This window comes from Schistocerca americana, chromosome 3, assembly GCF_021461395.2.
Source record: "Schistocerca americana isolate TAMUIC-IGC-003095 chromosome 3, iqSchAmer2.1, whole genome shotgun sequence".
In the NCBI taxonomy this organism is placed as follows: domain Eukaryota; kingdom Metazoa; phylum Arthropoda; class Insecta; order Orthoptera; family Acrididae; genus Schistocerca; species Schistocerca americana.
The window spans coordinates 581,252,210-581,270,908 of NC_060121.1; positions in this window are offsets into that span (position 1 = coordinate 581,252,210).

Below are 18,699 nucleotides of genomic sequence, written 5' to 3' on the forward strand. Positions count from 1 at the left end.
ACAGATATCGGATATTGTAGACTCGGCACACCGGTAACCCAGGACAGGTGACGAATTGTGGCGGCACCAACATCCGATTTTATTGCTGGGCAGAGTACAAGTGTGTCTGAACATACAGTGCGCCGAACACTCCAAACGATGGGCGTGCGCAACTGATGACCCACGCATCTCTCAATGTTAACACGATATCGGCAACTACGACTGCAATGTGCTCGTGACCATCGGCACTGGACGTTGGCACAGTGGCAGAGCGTTGCGAATCCGTCGTCTTCCAGGGGAACAGCTTCTTGACACCTCTAGTGAGGGATGGAGGAAAGCTGGCAGTGGCTACATTATGCTTTGGGGAATGATCAAGTGGGCATCCAGGTCGAGTGGAGCTCGGGCAAAGCACCATGACAGCAACGAAGTATCGTACACTGGTTGCAGACTATGTACAACCTTCATGACCATCATGTTTCCGGACCACAGTGGCATCTTTCAACAAGATAATGCTCTATGTCACATGGGTAAGAGTGTGCCGGAGTGGTTCAAGGAGCACAGTAAGGAGTTCCAATTGATGTGCTGGCCCCCCAATTCAGTAGATCAAGCTGATCGAACACGTCTGGGATGTGCTTAAATTTGGCATCAGTACTCATCGCCAACACCCCCCCCCCCCCATTCATACCTGGAATTTACGGAGATTAGATGACTTGTGTTTGCTGATGTGATGCCAACTCCTTCCAGTGACTTACCATGGTCTCATTACTTCCATGCCGCTACTGTTATGCATGTCAAAACTGGTTATACAGGCAGTTAAGTCTAGGAACCTACCGAATTTACATCATGGGCTCCACAACATCTTCTATTTAAACCGGACTATGGACAATATTGTTTTATATACAATTACAGTACATACAGTTACAGTATATATACAGTGTGTAGATAAATGACAACTATATTTTTATCGCAAATTTCTATGACGATCTATTTTTGTCAATTGCTGTCGGTGCACGTACCAAGTGTGGTTAAATAATCTGAAATACATTTTTATATCAATTTGCATTTCAATAAATGACTATACTTTCAGAACATAATTTATCTTAAATACATAATTTTAAATATGTTACCCAATTGAGCCAAAAGTAGTTTTAATGAAATTAGACCGAAGAAAGAATTATATTGTGGCACATATAGTTCTAGGTTTGTAGGGGTATACATACCACAATGTAAGCAGCTGTACAAAGACTTTTCTGTGCAAATATCGTAGTAGCTCATTCTGATGTTAAGCCAACAAGTGCGTAAGGAGATCACCAGAACATGGTGTAGGGTAACTGAAGGTACCTGCGCCTTGGAGATTTTAACGCTAAATGCAGTTTTACAGATAGTTTACAAATATACCGACGTCGGCAGCACAGTGTGCTAACGAATAACTAAGGGGGGGAGCTTCCACTGCTTGCCTCTTCGTTCCTGCAACAACAGCCACCACAGTGTTGAGTTGGGCAGCCGTCAAAGCAAGATGGGTCCTAAAAGTTTGCTTTCTATTGAGGCTGAATAATTTTCCTTAGTTAACGGAGGTTCTTATAAACTTCTGATATCATTCCGATTTACTTTCGATTAAAATACATCCTTTCGTGTATTAAAGTATATAAATACATTTTAAAATATTTTTCAATCCGTTTTATAGTAACGGTAACAAGACACGAGGAATAAAATACTACCCTTTCTGTATTTTTCTCCTCTAGGTGATGATATGGATAGTCCCTATCAAAAATTTCGCACGGACTACTAAGGAAGTATGGAAGGCCAATGAAGCAGTTAGGTCAGGAATTACTGTATCTGAGGTTTCAATGACACTTAACATCCCACAAAGAGGCATTCGAGAATGGCTGGATAAACAAGGGTAAATGGACAACGCCCACTAGGGAATATAACCACAATCCTATATTGAATCCCAACAATGAATAGAACTTAAAGAAAGTAATGTTAGGCTGCAGAAAGTTGGTTTTGATGTCTCCAAAAACATATACGCGAGAAGGTAGCTGAAGTCAGCACAGTCTAGAGCGTAAAAATATCTTTGTCTGGCGATCAAGGTGGAAGATTTTGGTTTAAAGGTTTTCTAAAGCGTAATCCGGACATTGTTGTTAGGAAGGGTGAAAATTTAAGTTAGGGCAAGCTCATACAAACAATTATGCAGTTAGTGAAGCATCTGCTTTTTCTTCTTTTGGCTTCGGTGTATGACGAAACTGAACTGTTGCCACATCACATTTACAATGTGACAATTATTGAACTATATGAAACAAAATCGTCATAACTTCTGAATGGTTTGCATTAGGACGTTCAAACTATAATCTTGACCGCGGGACATGATGGAAATTAGTAATTCGCATGTATGGTTCGGTTTAGCGACGAAGCGCACCTTCATTTGGATGGGTTCTTCAATACGCAACATTGGCGCATTTCGGGGACTTAGAATCAGCATTTCCGCATTTCGCGATCGAGAAGTCCCTCACCCTCAACAAGTGACTGTGTGGTTTGCAATGTCCAGTCACTGAATAATCTGTGCAATATTTCTTGGTGACACGGAGACTACCGAGCTGTATGTGAAGGTTCTGGAGGATGATTTCATCCCCATTATCCAAAGTGACACTGATTTCTGCAAGATGTGGTTCATGCAAGACGGAGCTCGGTCTCGTCGAAGCACGAGATTGTTTGATGTCCTGGAGAAGGACTTTTGGGGCCACATTCTGGCTCTGGGGTATTCAGAGGCCACTGGCATGGGCCTCGATTGGCCGCCACATTCCCCGGATCTGAGCACATGCCACTCATATTCGTGAGGCTACATTAAAAGCAATGTGTACAGCAATAACTCCAAAAATCATTGCTGAACTGAAAACAACCATTCAGTAGGTCATCGGCAGCATCGATAATCTGACACTTTAGCAGGTCATAAGGGACTACGCTATTCGTCTGCGCCACATCATCGCAAATGATAGCAGGCACATTGAACCATTTGTAACCTAAATCCGAATATCTGTAGTGATGTTTACATGTTAAATGGAGTGTGAGTACCCCATAGTTTGTAACTGATTTACCTTTACTTCATGTGGATCAATAATTGTCGCCCTCTATGTTGTGGATGAAACTGGTCTTTAGTTAATTTCCAGTGGCGCCGACGATTTCGTCACCCGAAAAGGTAGTAAAAGAGTGCATGTGGCAAAGCATGGAGAAAAGGAGAAACAATCAGCGCTGTATCTTGTTGTAATGCTGCTGATACGTGGACTCTGCCCGTGGTCCTTTACAAAGGCATCTGTGCGGAAATGGAATCCGGAGATGACTTGCCAACTGACAGCTCATTTACTATGACACTAAAGGACTATGTCACTACATAGGTTTTTTGCTCATGCCTGAGACCTTTCAACAAGTTTCGGATTTCTAGAAACCGCTTGTTCATCTTTGGCGGCCATGAAAACAACATGGATGGCAGTGTACTTTATGTAGCAGAAAAACCAGGTATCAAGATACTTGTACAAGAATTTCTTCAAATCTCTTAAAACCTTCTGGAATGAGGCTGTTACCAGTTTCCGTCATCAGAATACTTGACGATCATTCGGGAAACTACTGTTTCCAAAACTATTTCCTGAAGCATGGTAACGAGCTGCTACTCCTGTAAAAGCTTGTTCTGGGTTGAGGACGACTGCAGTTCTCCCAAGCGACCCAAAAGTCTTTTTTCAGAAACGTCATTTGCACCGAGTTCTTTGTCTGATATACCGATTGCAGAAGTCAACTTTCAACTCAAAGGGAGAGGACTATTGTGAAACCACCATTTCAACAATTAATGATAACTCCAAAGACGAAAAAGAAAGGTACTAACAGAATGTCGCTTAATGCGGAAACAACAGATCTCAACAGGAGTTGTTTAATACTGATTCAACACCAGCATCGTAATTGGGCCTAGCAAATGCTGGGAAAGAAACCTCAATCAAAGCACAATCCAAGTTTTGTAATGAGGATCTGTTCTGTGGTGATAGTGATGGCTACTTCTATGAAAAAATGGTCAAGAAAGATTGAATTCAGTGCACAACGTGTTAAACATGTTATCATGAAGCTTGTGATAGTGGATCTGTAAAATAACAGGGTTGTGTACATTGTACGAAGATGGCTGTGTTGAACTTGAAAGTGACTGACTTGGAAGTTCATAGAATGCTTAAATTCTGGATTGCTTTCGTAACAGTTGAGTGTATGACCTCCATGGTTGGTAACAATTGTGCATTTTTTTGTCATTTTTGACTAATGCATCGTACGTTAGGTGTCATAAATATGAGAGGGTTTCAAGGTTTAGTTATTACCTTCACTACTCCTTACAATCTCTAGTTTTCCCTTTTCTACATACAAAACTATCTGTAAAAATATCACATATAGGCGAATTCCTTTTAAAAGAATCCATAAGCATGTTATTAGGGCGTAGCTCATTTAAAAATTAGACATTTTGCATACCTCTATGCGGCATTAGAGACAATTAACTAAATGCATGTCGTTATTACCTTCAGTTATTCATTGTTCTATAGTTGTGGTATTTTATGTTTCATATGCTAATGTTCCTTACTACCTTTTCGTGTAAAGCGATGCATGATCACTATTTTACTTGCAAATCTGTAAAGATCATGAACTTCCGTTAGCTTGCAACAACATACGATCTAATGCTTCAGTTACGTATACAGTGTTTAGATAAAATGTATTAGCCATCATGATGATGACATCACCTGCCGAAACCGCTAATCAGTAAGAAGATTAACATGCTATATTGGTGCAACTGATATTTCAGAATAAGGTAATAAATTTTATCGCCCCAAGCAGTCGACACAATGGCAGACATACGAATTTATAATTTACAATATGTTCAAAAACCAAGAGGTAACAATAAGACTGTAAGACCGAGAACGAAGTGTTCGGCTTAGAAAGGATATTAAAAAGAGATATAGTCTTCACGCCTATTGTCCAATCTATCCATCGAAGAGGCAATGACAATTTAATGAGTACAGAAAATCAACTGAGAGTAAATCGAAGAAAGACGAACGTAATGACAAGTAGCAGAAATGAGAACAGTGAGAAACTTAAAATCACAATTGGGGTTCACGAAGTAGACGAAGTTTAAGGAATTCTGATACCTATGCAGCAAAAAACCCATGACGCATAGAAAAAAGAAGACATAGAAAGCAGACTAACACTGGCAAAGAGGGCATTCCTGGCAAAGACAAGTCTTCTAGTATCATAGGCTCTAATTTGATGAACAAATTCCTGAGAATGTATGTTTGGAGCTCAGCAGTGCTTGGTAGCAAAACATGGACTATGAGAAAAAGGGGACAGAAGCGAATCGAAGCCTTCTGAGATGAGGTGCTACAGATAAATGTTGAAAATTGGGTGCACAGATAAAGTAAGGAATATGTACGTTCTCCACAGAATCGGCGAGGAAAGGGATGTTTGGAAAACACTGACAAGAAGAATGGACTGGATGGTAGGGGACATCTGTTAAGACATCGTGGAATAACGTCCATGGTACTAGAGTGAGCTGTAGAGGATGAAAATTGTAAAAGAAGGTGAAGACTGGAATACATGCAGCATGTAATTAAGGATTTAGGTTGCAAGTGCTACTCTGAAATGAGGAAGTAGGCACGGGAGAGGGGGGCGCGTCAAACCATTCAGAAAACTGATGACTCAGAAATAAAAAATTAGACACTCCCCAATGATGCGTGCTTATCTCCTGCGTTATGAATATCATGCGGAATGAAATGTTTGCGCCATCCAAATCACGGTGCACTATGTTTTACCGTCGTGTGCTTTGTATACTGATAGGGGGGATGCCTTTGGCCTACCGATGAGGAATGAACAGCAATTAGATTTTTGACATTTTGTTTGCCGCCAAGACAACTGCCCATTTTAATGGAACGACATGTTTTAATGTGCTTTAGGATGGCTGGCTCATTCTATTAATTTCACGATCAATCAGCCATCTGACTGCCATCCACTTTTTTATTAGTACTGTTAACTTATAACAACGGTACGAGTAGTTCACCTGGAACATATGTGTAAACTGTATGACTGTGGCTGTATTTATATGGCTTTGCTTTTCGGTTAAACAAAACAGGCTTTTTTCGGTTTAACAAGGATAACTACTCATACATAAGAACCACCTACATGAGAAAGGGCGCAGATAATCATGCTGTTAGCGCCCAACATTTTTGAAATCATCAAGATCGTAACAGACGCACACGATTAGCCAGACATACCGTTCACTAGGCAGCGCATGATCTTGTAGCCATCTGACGCACCTTGAGTAAGGGAATGGCCTTGTTTGCACCAACACACGAATCCATACAGACAGTGCGACGACGTCTGGAGCCCCACGGACTGCCGCCCTTCGCGTGGTAACAGAGAGAGAGAGAGAGAGAGAGAGAGAGAGAGAGAGAGAGAGGAGAGAGAGGTGTGCCTACAGTGATACGCAAAGAAACAATACTGGACAAACGAATGCCACCATATCATCTTCATAGAAGAGTCCCGACTCTCTGTGCAAAGTGACGATGGACGTGTGTAGAATCTCCGAAGAGAAAGAATGTTGTCTGATTTCGTCATCGTGATACTGCTTGAACACCATGGTTGTTAGTTTGGAGTGAGATGAGTTGCACACCACTATCACATATGTTTGACGTAGCCCAGCGGTTACATTTCAGATTAGCTAAAATCTCACTTTGTCCATGCTGTCCTGACTTACATATCTCGATTCAGTGGATGTTCGACTGCTGCCCAGGTCTTTCGCCCATTAAAAACATGTTGCTATGGGTTTCAGAGAGTCTAGCACACTACCATTTCACCACTCTTACAACTGATGAAGTTTCGTACGGAATGACAGACACCATTCGTGTTCTACATCTACATGTACATCTACATTTATACTCCGCAAGCCACCCAACGGTGTGTGGCGGAGGGCACTTTACGTACCACTGTCATTACCTCCCTTTTCTGTTCCAGTCGTGTATGGTTCGCGGGAAGAACTACTGTCTGAAAGCCTCCGTGCGCGCTCGAATCTCTCTAATTTTACATTCGTGATCTCCTCGGGAGGTATAAGTAAGGGGAAGCAATATATTCGATACCTCTTCCAGAAACGCACCGTCTCGAAACCTGGCGAGCAAGCTACACCTCGATGCAGAGCGCCTCTCTTGCAGAGTCTGCCACTTGAGTTTGCTAAACATCTCCGTAACGCTATCACGGTTACCAAATAACCCTATGACGGAACGCGCCGCTCTTCTTTGTATCTTCTCTATCTCCTCCGTCAACCCGATCTGGTACGGATCCCACACTGATGAGCAATACTCAAGTATAGGTCGAACGAGTGTTTTGTGAGCCACCTCCTTTGTTGATGGAATACATTTTCTAAGGACTCTCCCAATGAATCTCAACCTGGTACCCGCCTTACGAACAATCAATTTTATATGATCATTTCACTTCAAATCGTTCCGCACGCATACTCCCAGATATTTTACAGAAGTAACTGCTACCAGTGTTTGTCCCGCTATCATATAATCATACAATTCCACTCTGTGAAAGCATCGCTATAGCCGAGAGGAGACAGCTCTCTGCGCTAAATTTTGAATCTTTTATGCACCGAAATCTCCTATAAGTTCGTCAGGCATTCTTCCAATTTCGCGCGCGCGCTCACACACACACACACACACACACACACACACATAGGTCACTGTGCCACCTTCACCCGACGATGAGAGGTCTTACATGTGCAAAATAAGCAATATTTCTATGTCTGCTGTCTTTTTAGTGTTTCCAACTTAATGGCCAATAGTGTGCGGTTAATATGATATAAAGAACTAGACGGGGACCTTTCCCGTCTTCAACGATGTAAATCACGTATGCCCATAAAGAAGAAAGATTGGTGATAGGTACTGCTGTACGTAAGCACTTTAGAAGGAAAGTTACACATGTCGTCAGGTGCGATAACTATTGCGCAACAGCAGTTCCGCTTCTTGTGACAAGAGAACATACACTATGTGATATAAAGTATCGAGACATCCCAAAAAACATAAGTTTTTCGTATTAGGGGCATTGTGGTGCCAACTACTGCCATGTAGTTCATATCAGTGACCTCAGTAGTCATCGTGAGCGAGAAGAATTGGGCGCTCCGCGGAACTGATGGACTTCGAATGTGGTCAGGTGATTGAGTATCACTTGTGTCATAAGTATGAACGCGAGATTTCCACACTCCTAAACATCCCTACGCCCACTGTTTCCGATGTGATAGTGAAGTGGAAACGTGAAGGGACACATACACCACAAAAGCGAACACAGGCTGACCTCGTCTGTTGACTGACAGAGTCCGCCGACAGATGAAGAGGCTCGTAATGTGTGATAGGCAACATCTATTCAGAACATCACACAGGATTTACGAACTTCATCAGGATCAACTGAAAGTAATATGAAAGTTAGGCGGGAGGTGAGAAAACTTGGATTTCATGGTGGAGCGGCTGCTCATAAGTCATACATCACGCCAGTAAATGCCAAACGATGCCTCTATTGGTGTTAGGAGCGTAAACATCGGACGATTTAACAGTGAAAAAACATTGTGTGGAGTGACGTATGACGGTACAAAACGTGGCGAGTGTGGGTATGGTGAATACCCGGTTAACGTTATCTGCCAGCGTTTGTAGTGCCAGCAGCAAAATTCGGAGGCGGTAGTGATATGGTGTGGTCGTGTTTTTCATGGAGGGGGCTACCACCCCCTGTTGTTTTGCGTAGCACTATCACAGCACACGCCTACAATGATCTTTTAAGCACATTCTTGTTTCCCACGGATGAAGAGCGATTTGTGGATGGTGATTACATCTTGAAAAACGATCGAGGACCTGTTCATTATGCACGGCCTGTAGCGGCGTGTTTCACGACAATAACAACCCTGTAATGGCAGAGGTTAAAAATACCGCTTCAGTTGTAAATTTCCTTATTTTCACAGGAACGGTTTCGGATATTGTAAGCCCATCTTCAGGTGTCGTAGCTGTGCTGAGGTCCCCAAGCACCGGGTGTACCAGGCGCGGTGTGCTGCCTATAAGCGTCTAAAAGGATTGGCCCGCACAGAGTCCTAACCTGAATCGTATAGAACACATTTGGGATGTTTTGGAACGCCGACTTAGTGCCAGGCCTCACCGACCGACATCGATGCCTCTCCTCAGTGCAGCACTCCATGAAGAATGGGCTGCTGTTCCCCAAGAAACCTTCCAGCATTTGACTGAACGCCTGCCTCCTAGAGTGGAAGCTATCATGAAGACTAAGGGTGGTCCAACACCATAACGAATTCGAGCATTACCGATGGAGGGCTCCACGAATCTGTAAGTCATTTTCAGCCAGGGATTCGGTTACTTTAGATCACGTAGTGTATATTCCTTGTTTCGTTCAGAGTTTTCTGCTGATGAAATTACAACAGGTGAATCACAGTGTGCGAGTTAATGGCGCGGAAACTGAAAACCTACTCCAAAGCTGAAGGAAACGAGGCAGTACGATTCTTGTAGGAGAAACGTCTAAATTGCCGTGAAATTCTAGGGGTGTACGGACAAAATGCAATGAGCTTCCAGCCGTAGTGAAATGGTGCAAACAATTTGACCAATGCAGCACGGACGTGGCTGGTGATGATGAGTCAGCAGTCTTTTGACTGGTTGGGAAAAACCCTCCACGAATTCGTCTGCTGTGCCAATCTCTTCACCTCAGAGTAACAGTTGCAACCTACGTCCTCAGTTACTTCCTGCGGTATCCCAATCTCTGTCAGCTTCTACGTTTTTATCCCTCTAGAATGTCGGAGGCAATTCCCTAATGTAGAAACACAAGTTCTATCATCTTGTCCTTCTTCTTGTCAGTATATTCCTTACGTTCCTTTCAGAATCGATTCTGCGGACTACCTAACCATCCCTTGTCTTATTAATCCACCTAATTTTAAACATTCTTTGATACCATCACATTTCAAATCCTTCGATTCTCTTCTGTTCACTATCACGAAATGCTGTGCTCCAAACGTAGTTTCTCAGAAATTACTTCCGCAAATTAAGGATTTTGTTTGTAGCCAGAAGACGCCTCTTGGCCAGGTATGCTCTCGTTGCCTGTTTTGGTCTGCTTTTTATGTCCTCTTGTCTTCGTCGGTCTTGTCTCATCTTGCTTCCAAGATAGTAGAATTCCAAAACTTCGTCTAGCTTGTGCTAACCACTTTTGATGTTAAGTAACTCACAACATTCATTTCGGCTACTTCTCATGATGTTGGTCTTCTCCGTTTTGAATATTTCGTCCATAAGAGTGGGCATCCGGCCTCTGTGGCCGAGCGGTTCTAGGCGCTTCACTCCGGAGCCGCGCTGCTGCTACTGTCGCAGGTTCGGATCCTGCCTCGGGCATGGATGTGTGTAATGTCCTTAGGTTAGTTAGGTTTAAGTATGTCTAACTCTAGGGTATTGATGACCTCAGATGTTAAGTCCCATAGTGCTTAGAACCATTATTAAGTGTGGGCGTGTGATGGATGCGACTGTTTTATTTGTGCTTTCCCGTTTTACTCTCAATCCATATTCTGTGCCCGTTAGACTGTTCATTCAGTTCAACATATGCTGTCCCTTAATTTTAATTCCACTATTGAGACTTTCTTTGGTATCTGTCATTACATCTTTGATGTACAGATTGAACAATAGGAACGAGACGCTGCTTCCCCGTCTTACAACCTTATTAATCGGAGCACTTCATTCTCAGTTATCCAGTCTTAGTGTTCCCTCTCGGTTCTTGTACATGTTGTGTATTATAACCTTTCCCAATAGATTACTTCTATTTGTTTCAGAATTTCGAAAATTCTACCCCATTTTACATCGTCAGACATTTATTCTGGGTTTATGAATCCTATGAGTGCGTCTACAGTTTCCTTCAGTCTTGCTTGCATTGTCAAACTCAACGTCAGAACAGTGTCCCTAGTGCCTTTACCTTTCCTAACGCCGAGCTAACATCACCTAACAATTCCTCAGTTTTCTGTTCCATTCATCTGCACATTATTCTTGTCAGCATCTTGGATGCATGAACTGTTAATCTCATTGTGAGATGGTGCTTGGACTTAAGTGCGCTTGCCGTCCTCGGAACTGGATGCATGATATTTCCCCGAAATTCTTATGGTACGTAGGCAGTCTCATAGATTATACATAAGAACTTTTGTTTGGTAGTGATTTCCCCACTGATTTTAGAAATTGATATTTAATGCTATCCATCCCTTTCGCTTTATTTGATTTCTGGTCATTAAGAGCTCTTTTAAATTCTAACTTTTATACCAAATCCCATTTATCTCCTTATCCCTTTCTCAAGATGTTAAGATGTTCTGCATCGTGTATTTTACATCTTTTCGGCAAGCTGAAAGAGCTAAAGACGGGGGGGGGGGGGGGGGGACGTGGGGAGGGGGGAAGCAGGAGGGCTGGGAAGGCAGTGGGGGAAACAGAGATTTTCCGATGATGAAGATTTTCACACAGCCGTTATCAAATGTGTTAGTGACCTCGGATAGGATTTCTGTTGCCGATTCGTAGAGTTTCTATCGTTATCTACAGTGACTTGGTGATTCCGCTGAAAATCAATGCCATGTATTTCTGTCGCTCTGAAATTTAGTGCAGAATTCAATAAAAGTAACCTGGCCTGTCATTGACATGTGACTTATTTTCGGAAGATCACTGGCAGTTTCAAAGTAAACATGAGCCGGAACGATCACGCACTGAAATTGGTGATAGCTGCAACAGTCAGGAGAACGAGGCTATGAAATAATACACGATAAGACACAAAAGAACACAAAGGACACTAAATCAGAATACGAAATACAATAACTATATGAACCCCCAACTTGGAGACGTTGAGTTATGTTTTCAAATTTAAACAGAAATGATACAAAAGAAACTGTTGTTTGCCTTAGGACAGCAGGTGTTTCTTGCTGCCCTCACTCAAAGACACCACCCAGAGCCGCTAATTTCCTTAATTAGAGGATGTATTCCAGCAATCACCTAAGTTCTCAGAATACTGTCCACCTGCGGCATGTCTTGTACTCCAGAGGACTTAAAACATTTCTGTGCAAAGAGAAATGCAGACGACGTTCCACCAACTACACTGCGAGACATCCGTAACAGTGCCCGCCCGATTGCGCAGTTTGTGTGGTTGACTTTTATCTGAAAGCATTCTGACAACAAAGATTCTACAGTATAACGTTTCGTTCTGTTTTCTACTAATGTCCCCAGTTTATGGGAGTAGGTTTACTTTCATACCGTCGGTTGCAGCAGAGTCTTATGACAGCTAATGCAGACTTAAAGCAAAATAGAGGTAACGTGTTCACTACAGTTAATGAGCGAGGTGGCACAATGTCAGTAAAACTGACATGATATCCAGGAGGACGGCTTTCAACTCCCTACCAGGGTATGGTGATTTACGATTTTAATTGCCTCCTTAAATTACTGAAAGCGATACCAGATCTTGACTGAATTCCATCCCCATCCCCTACTAGTGGAAATAAAAGTTAATAAGAAGTAGGGAAAAAATCAGTAACGTTCGAATACACCAATAATAAAGTGCTGCTCAACACGGTCATGTCGATTATATACGTAAGCGAAACGTTGCAAAGCGATATGAAGTGGAATGGGCAAAGGCTGATGATCGGTAAGACGAATTTAATTTTGAGGTCATAATTTTAAGGCAACTATAGCTCATCCATTGATGCGATGGCGTATAGAACGCTAATGTAAACCATTCTTGAATACTGCTTGTGACTTTCGGACCCACACCAGGCCTGGTTAAACGAAGTCATCGAAGCAGTTCAGAGGCGTGCTGCCAGATTCGTTACCGGTATGCTCGATTAGCTCGGAAGTATTCGTGAACTCAAATGGGAATTACTGGAGGAAAAATGCTCCTTTAGTGAAATACCGAGTGCGGACATTTGGAAAACCAGCATTTGAGGGCAAATGTAGATTCATTCTACTGCCACCAAAGTACGTTTCTCCCAAGTTCCACGAAAATAAGATGAGGTAAATAAGGGCTCTTACGGAGGCCTGTAGACAGTCGTCTTCCGTTCTCTCTATTTGCCAGTGGAACGGGAAGGGAAATGACCGGTAGTGGTATGTGGTGTCCTCCGCCACTCACAGTTCGGTGGCTTGAAGAGTATGTATGTAGTTGCAAATCGAAGTTCTTGCTCCGTCCCTAATGAGTAAGTAGTCGACGAGTCGTTACATTCCTCTAAGCTATTGCATCGCTACTATTGCATGTGATATACTTCAGTGATATTATAAAATAATTATTGGTTTCTGAAGCACTGCTTTGTGTGAGATGTCGACGTGAGAGATCATTTCTATCAAGTATGTGTCAATATAGGATAAGGCCACATTTTGCTCCGAAGTGAGATGCGCCTATTTTGGAAAAGGAAGGAAGGTTAGGGTTTAACATCTCGTCGACATCGAGAAGCAGAACTAGGAATGTTTCAAGGAGGTGGAGGGAAATCGGCCGTGTACTTGCAAAGGAAAACCTAAATCTGGATTTCCGGACGCGAATTTGTACTGTCTGCCTCGCGTGACACGTTTTGGCATCGACTCAGTAAGACAGCTGCGGTGTTGTGGAGCCATTCAAAGCAGGGACCAATCAGGCACTAAGCAAGCATTGAAGACATTGGTCAGGGCTGTTTGTAAGGAAAGTATCGTTCTGTCTGGTAATGTTCAGTGAACTACACTAAAACGCGAAAGAAAGTAGCGTAGGCGTGCATATTCAATTGCAGGGACATGTAAACAGGCAGAATACCGCGCTGTCGTCGTCAACGCCTACATAAGACAACAAATGTCTGGCACAGATGTTAGATCGGTTACTGCTACTACAGTGGCAAGTTATAAAGATTTAAGTGAGTCTGAACGTGGCATGGTGTTATAGTCGGCGCACGAACCATGAGACGCAGCACCTCCGAGGTAGCGATGAAGTGGGGATATTCCCGTACGACCACTTCACGAATGTACCGTGAATATCAGGAATCCGGTAAAACACCAAATCTCAGACATCGCTGCAGACGGAGAAAGATCCTGCAAGAATAGGGCCAACGACGACTCAAGAGAATCGTTCAACGTGACACAAATGCAACCCTTCAGCGAATTGCTGGAGATTTCAATGCTGGACCATCAACAAGTGGCAGCTTCTGAACCATTTAACGAAACATCATCGATATGGGCTTTCGGAGCCGAAGGCCACTCGTGTATCATTGATGACTGCACGACACATAGCTTTACGCCTCGCCTGGTCCCGTCAACACCTACACTGGACTGATGATGACTGAAAACATGTCGGACGAGTCTCGTTTCAAATTGTATCAAGCGGAAGAAAGTGTACCGGTATGGAGTCAACCTCATGAATCCCTGTACCCTGCATGTCAGCAGGGGACTGTTCAAGCAGGTGGAGGTGTAATGGTGTGGGGCGTGTGCAGTTGGAGTGATATGGGGCCTCAGATACGTCTAGTTACGACTCTGACAGGTGACACGAACGTATGCATCCTGTCTGATTTTCTGCAACCATTCATGTCCTTTGTGCGCTTTCACGCACATGTGCAATTCCAGCAGGACAATGCGACATCCCACAGGTTCATAATTGCTACAGATGAGCACCAAGATGGCTTTTCTGACTTTTAACACCTCCACTGGCCGGACATAAACATTATCAAGCATATCTGGGATGCCTTACAATGTGCTGTTCAGGAGCGATCTCCACCCCCTCGTACTCTTACGGATTTATGGACACTCCTGCAGGATTAATGGTGTCAGTTCCCCTCAGCACTACTTCAGCAATCAGTTGAGTCCATGCCAGGTCATACTGAGGCACTTGTGCGTACCTACGGGGGCAATGTACTGTATTAGAAGGTGTACCAGTTTCTTTGCCTGTTCAGCGTATATGTGGTATTGCAGGGTAATTCAGTACCTGAAAGGAGATGAAATTGTAATGGTCATGTAGGACTTGAATGCGTTGTAGGGGAAGAAGTAGAATAAAGGGATACAGAAGATTATGGGCTTCGTGGTAGTTTTTTGTGACCTTGTCGTCACTGTTTAGTCTTTTACCATAGCAATGAGCGGAGAGGATGTTGTTTCGGGGCCAACGACTACTGAGAAGAATCGTTCAATGTGAAAAAAGTGCAAACCTTCCATAAACTGCTCTATATTTCAATGCTGGGCTATCAACAAGTGTCCGCGTACGAATCATTCAACGAAACATTGTCGATATGGACTTTCGGAGCCGAAGGCCCACCAGTTTACCCTTCATGACTGCATGACACAAAGGTTTACGCCTCACCTGGGCCCGACAACACCGACATTGAACTGTTAACGACTGGAAACATCTTGCCTTGTCGACGACTCTCGGTTCAAATTGTATCGCGTGGGTGAACGTGTACAGGTATGGAGACAACAACTTGAATCCAAGGGCCCCGCATGTCAGCAGGAGACTGTACAAGCAGGTGGAGGCTCTGTAACCGTGTGAGACGTGTACAGTGGGAGTGATACGGGACCCCTGATAAGTCTAGTTACGACTCTGACAGGTGACACGTACGTAAGCATCCTGTTTGATCACCTGCATCCACTCATGTCCATTGTGCATTCAGACTGACTTGGACAATTCCAGCAGGACAATGCGACACCCCACAGGTCCAGAGTTGCTACAGAGTTGTTCCAGGAACACTCCTCTGAGTTTAAACACTTCCGCTGACCACCGAACTCCCCTGAAATCCACATTATTGAGCGTATCTCGTATGCCTTGCAACGTGCTACTCAAAACAGAGCTTAAATCTTCGTACTGATTTATGGGCAGGCCTACAGGATTCATGGTGCCATTTCCCTCTAGCAATACTTCAGACATTAGTCGAGTCAATGCCACGTCGTGTTGCGGACCTTCTGCGTGCTCGCGGTGGCTCTACACGATATTGGGCAGTCTGTTTGGCTCTCCAGTGTCGTTTTCCACACAGCACAAGCCCTTCTCACTCCCTTATAGTTTGGGAAGTATTTAAGGCAGAAGAATGATTAGAAATGATGTGCTAGAAGCTGAGTATACCTTCCATATAATATACCAGAAATGTCAGTCCATACTCCCCGAACATTCCATGTGTAAGAATGCCTCAATCAGGTCTACCTAATCACGCGGTATACCAAAGCACTCGAACACTTTCATTGTGACCAGCTCACATTGCACGGCGTACCGAAATCTGTAACATCACGTTGTTTTCCTTCACTGCCATCTTAAATTAGCAAGCATCATTACACAGCCGCATGGTCTAGGGCGACGAATAATGTAAGTCATTCAGGAAAATCCTTTAAAACTGTACATACTGTGCTCGTGCATAAGCGCTTCTCTGTTGATTATTAATCTGATGTAAGTTTACTCTACTCTTCAGATTTACTAGATACATATCAGGGAAGCTCTTTGGAAATTAGCTGTCTCATACTTGCATAGGGAAAAGTAACTAACATTATGAAAATGTACGTACTAAATAATGCGTAGTCTACAAGTTTCTAAAATACAGTTCTCGATAATAATGAGATTATCAGGTATTCGTTTTAATATTCGGCTCACTCAAACTACACTGTACATACAGTCAACATTCACATCGAACCAACAACTTTTCGAGTAGGAAATTTAATTAAAATGAATCTGTTTGTGCTTAATTCTCAAGTAACTTTCGCGTGATGCACAGCGTAATACAGAAGGTAACTGAAAGAAATATAGAGCAAAATACAGTACAGTGCAATGCAGTGCAGTGCAGTGCAGAAGGTAACCGAAAGAAATACGCAAAGACACGAACAGAAATAACTTCAAAGACAATAATTACACTGAATCATTATGGGCCCCTCAACATTACAAAAGGCGGGACATGGATCTTAAAAGAGTGTGTGAGAACCACGGACGGCAGTGCATGCTCTGGAACGTGCTCCAACTTACTGACCACAAGTTTGCTAAGGAGTTCGTGTGGTGGGGTCTCCACTAGTGCGGTTGACAGCTGCCAACGAGCCTGAGGATTTAAATAGGAGGAACGGGCAGACAAGTCCAATCGCCGAATGTCCTCTAATTCGAAGAGCTCCTCCAACTGCGCATTTCCATGCGGCCGCGCACTGTCATTCACAAAAATTAAGTCAGGGCCGAATGCGCTCCTGAAAACAAGCACAATGGGAAGGAGTACAGTGTCACGATAAAGTTGACTTGTTAGTGATACCGATACTTAGTTGAACGCGTCAAAAATTTTTGCAGGGAAATTAACTTTCCATTACCCTTTCAGTAACACCCGCAATCAGTCCACAGTTCCCGCAGTGTGAGGCCACACGAACACTAGCTATGTCCGCTGAGACAAACTGAGATCAGTGGGAGTTGCTGTTGAACTTGAATTATGGGTTCACTGGAAGCCAAAGAAACTTCAAATAATACCTTTGTGTGTCTGAAGGACTGAAATAAAGTTATTACTTCCTACATATACGTATCTCTTATTTTACAGAATGCCTTTCATACGGTGTACATGACTGTCAAACATTATTCACAGCGTCGTGTGAATTCTGTATTGACAGTTTTAAAATTCAGTATATATATATATATATATATATATATATATATATATATATATATATACTGAATATGTGTGTGTGTGTGTGTGTGTGTGTGTGTATGTGCGTGTGTGTGTGTGTGCGTGTGTGTGTGGAATAGATTGAATGAGGAATATACATATACTCCTCATTCAATCTATTCCACATTTTGAGGCCTTATCAACTTGAAGAAAGAAAATGTTCCTAAATTATTCGGGTATCTTGTATCTGCCTCCAGTTGATTAATGACTATCTGACAGAATATTTAATTAGATGGTATCTATAATGAATATACAGTCCCCTCTTAGTCTATTACAAAACCAAGCTGATCCAAGGCTGAAAGTTTCGTTTTGTAGATAAACTGTGATGACAATAGCAGAGGCAGCGAGGAACAATAGCGACGTGTTTGGAGACAGTGTCACTGGACATTGAAAGGCAAGGAAATAGTCCCCTTGTTTTGTGGAGGATTGTTTTAACATTAGTGGCTCTGCACGTTCAGGAAGACCTTCGAGGTTTGACGAAGATCTTTTAAATGCCTTAACTCACAATGATCCACGTGAGTGTACCCGAAAACTGGCCAATAGAATGAACTGTGAGCTGTCCACCGTCGTGTGACATTTGCATGCAGTGAGCAAGATCCAAAAATCGGGTGTATGGGTGCCGCATGATCCAAGCCAAAATCACAAAGATCAGAGGTTGGCCATACGGACATGTCTGATAACTCATTATCAACTGGCTCGTCAACAACACCGACCACTCCATTTCTGCATCGCTACTGGTGACCAGAAATCATGTCTTTAGTTAACGTAAGGAAAAGAAAGGACTGGTTCAACCCAGGTTCGGATCCAGGAGTTTTACGAAGGGGTGTAAGTTTAAATTTGCCGCCCCTTCTATCACTTCCACTCATAAAAATATAAAATTTTTGAATTTTTGCAATATATTTCGAAACAAATGTCAGCATCTGACACAATTAACAAATTTTATTAAATAAATTAAGGTCAAAGAAAACATACATAAACAGTTCTAAAATATACAAGAATATACCATAAATCTCATACAATAATGAATTTAAAACGTCGTTTTCTGAGCTTTT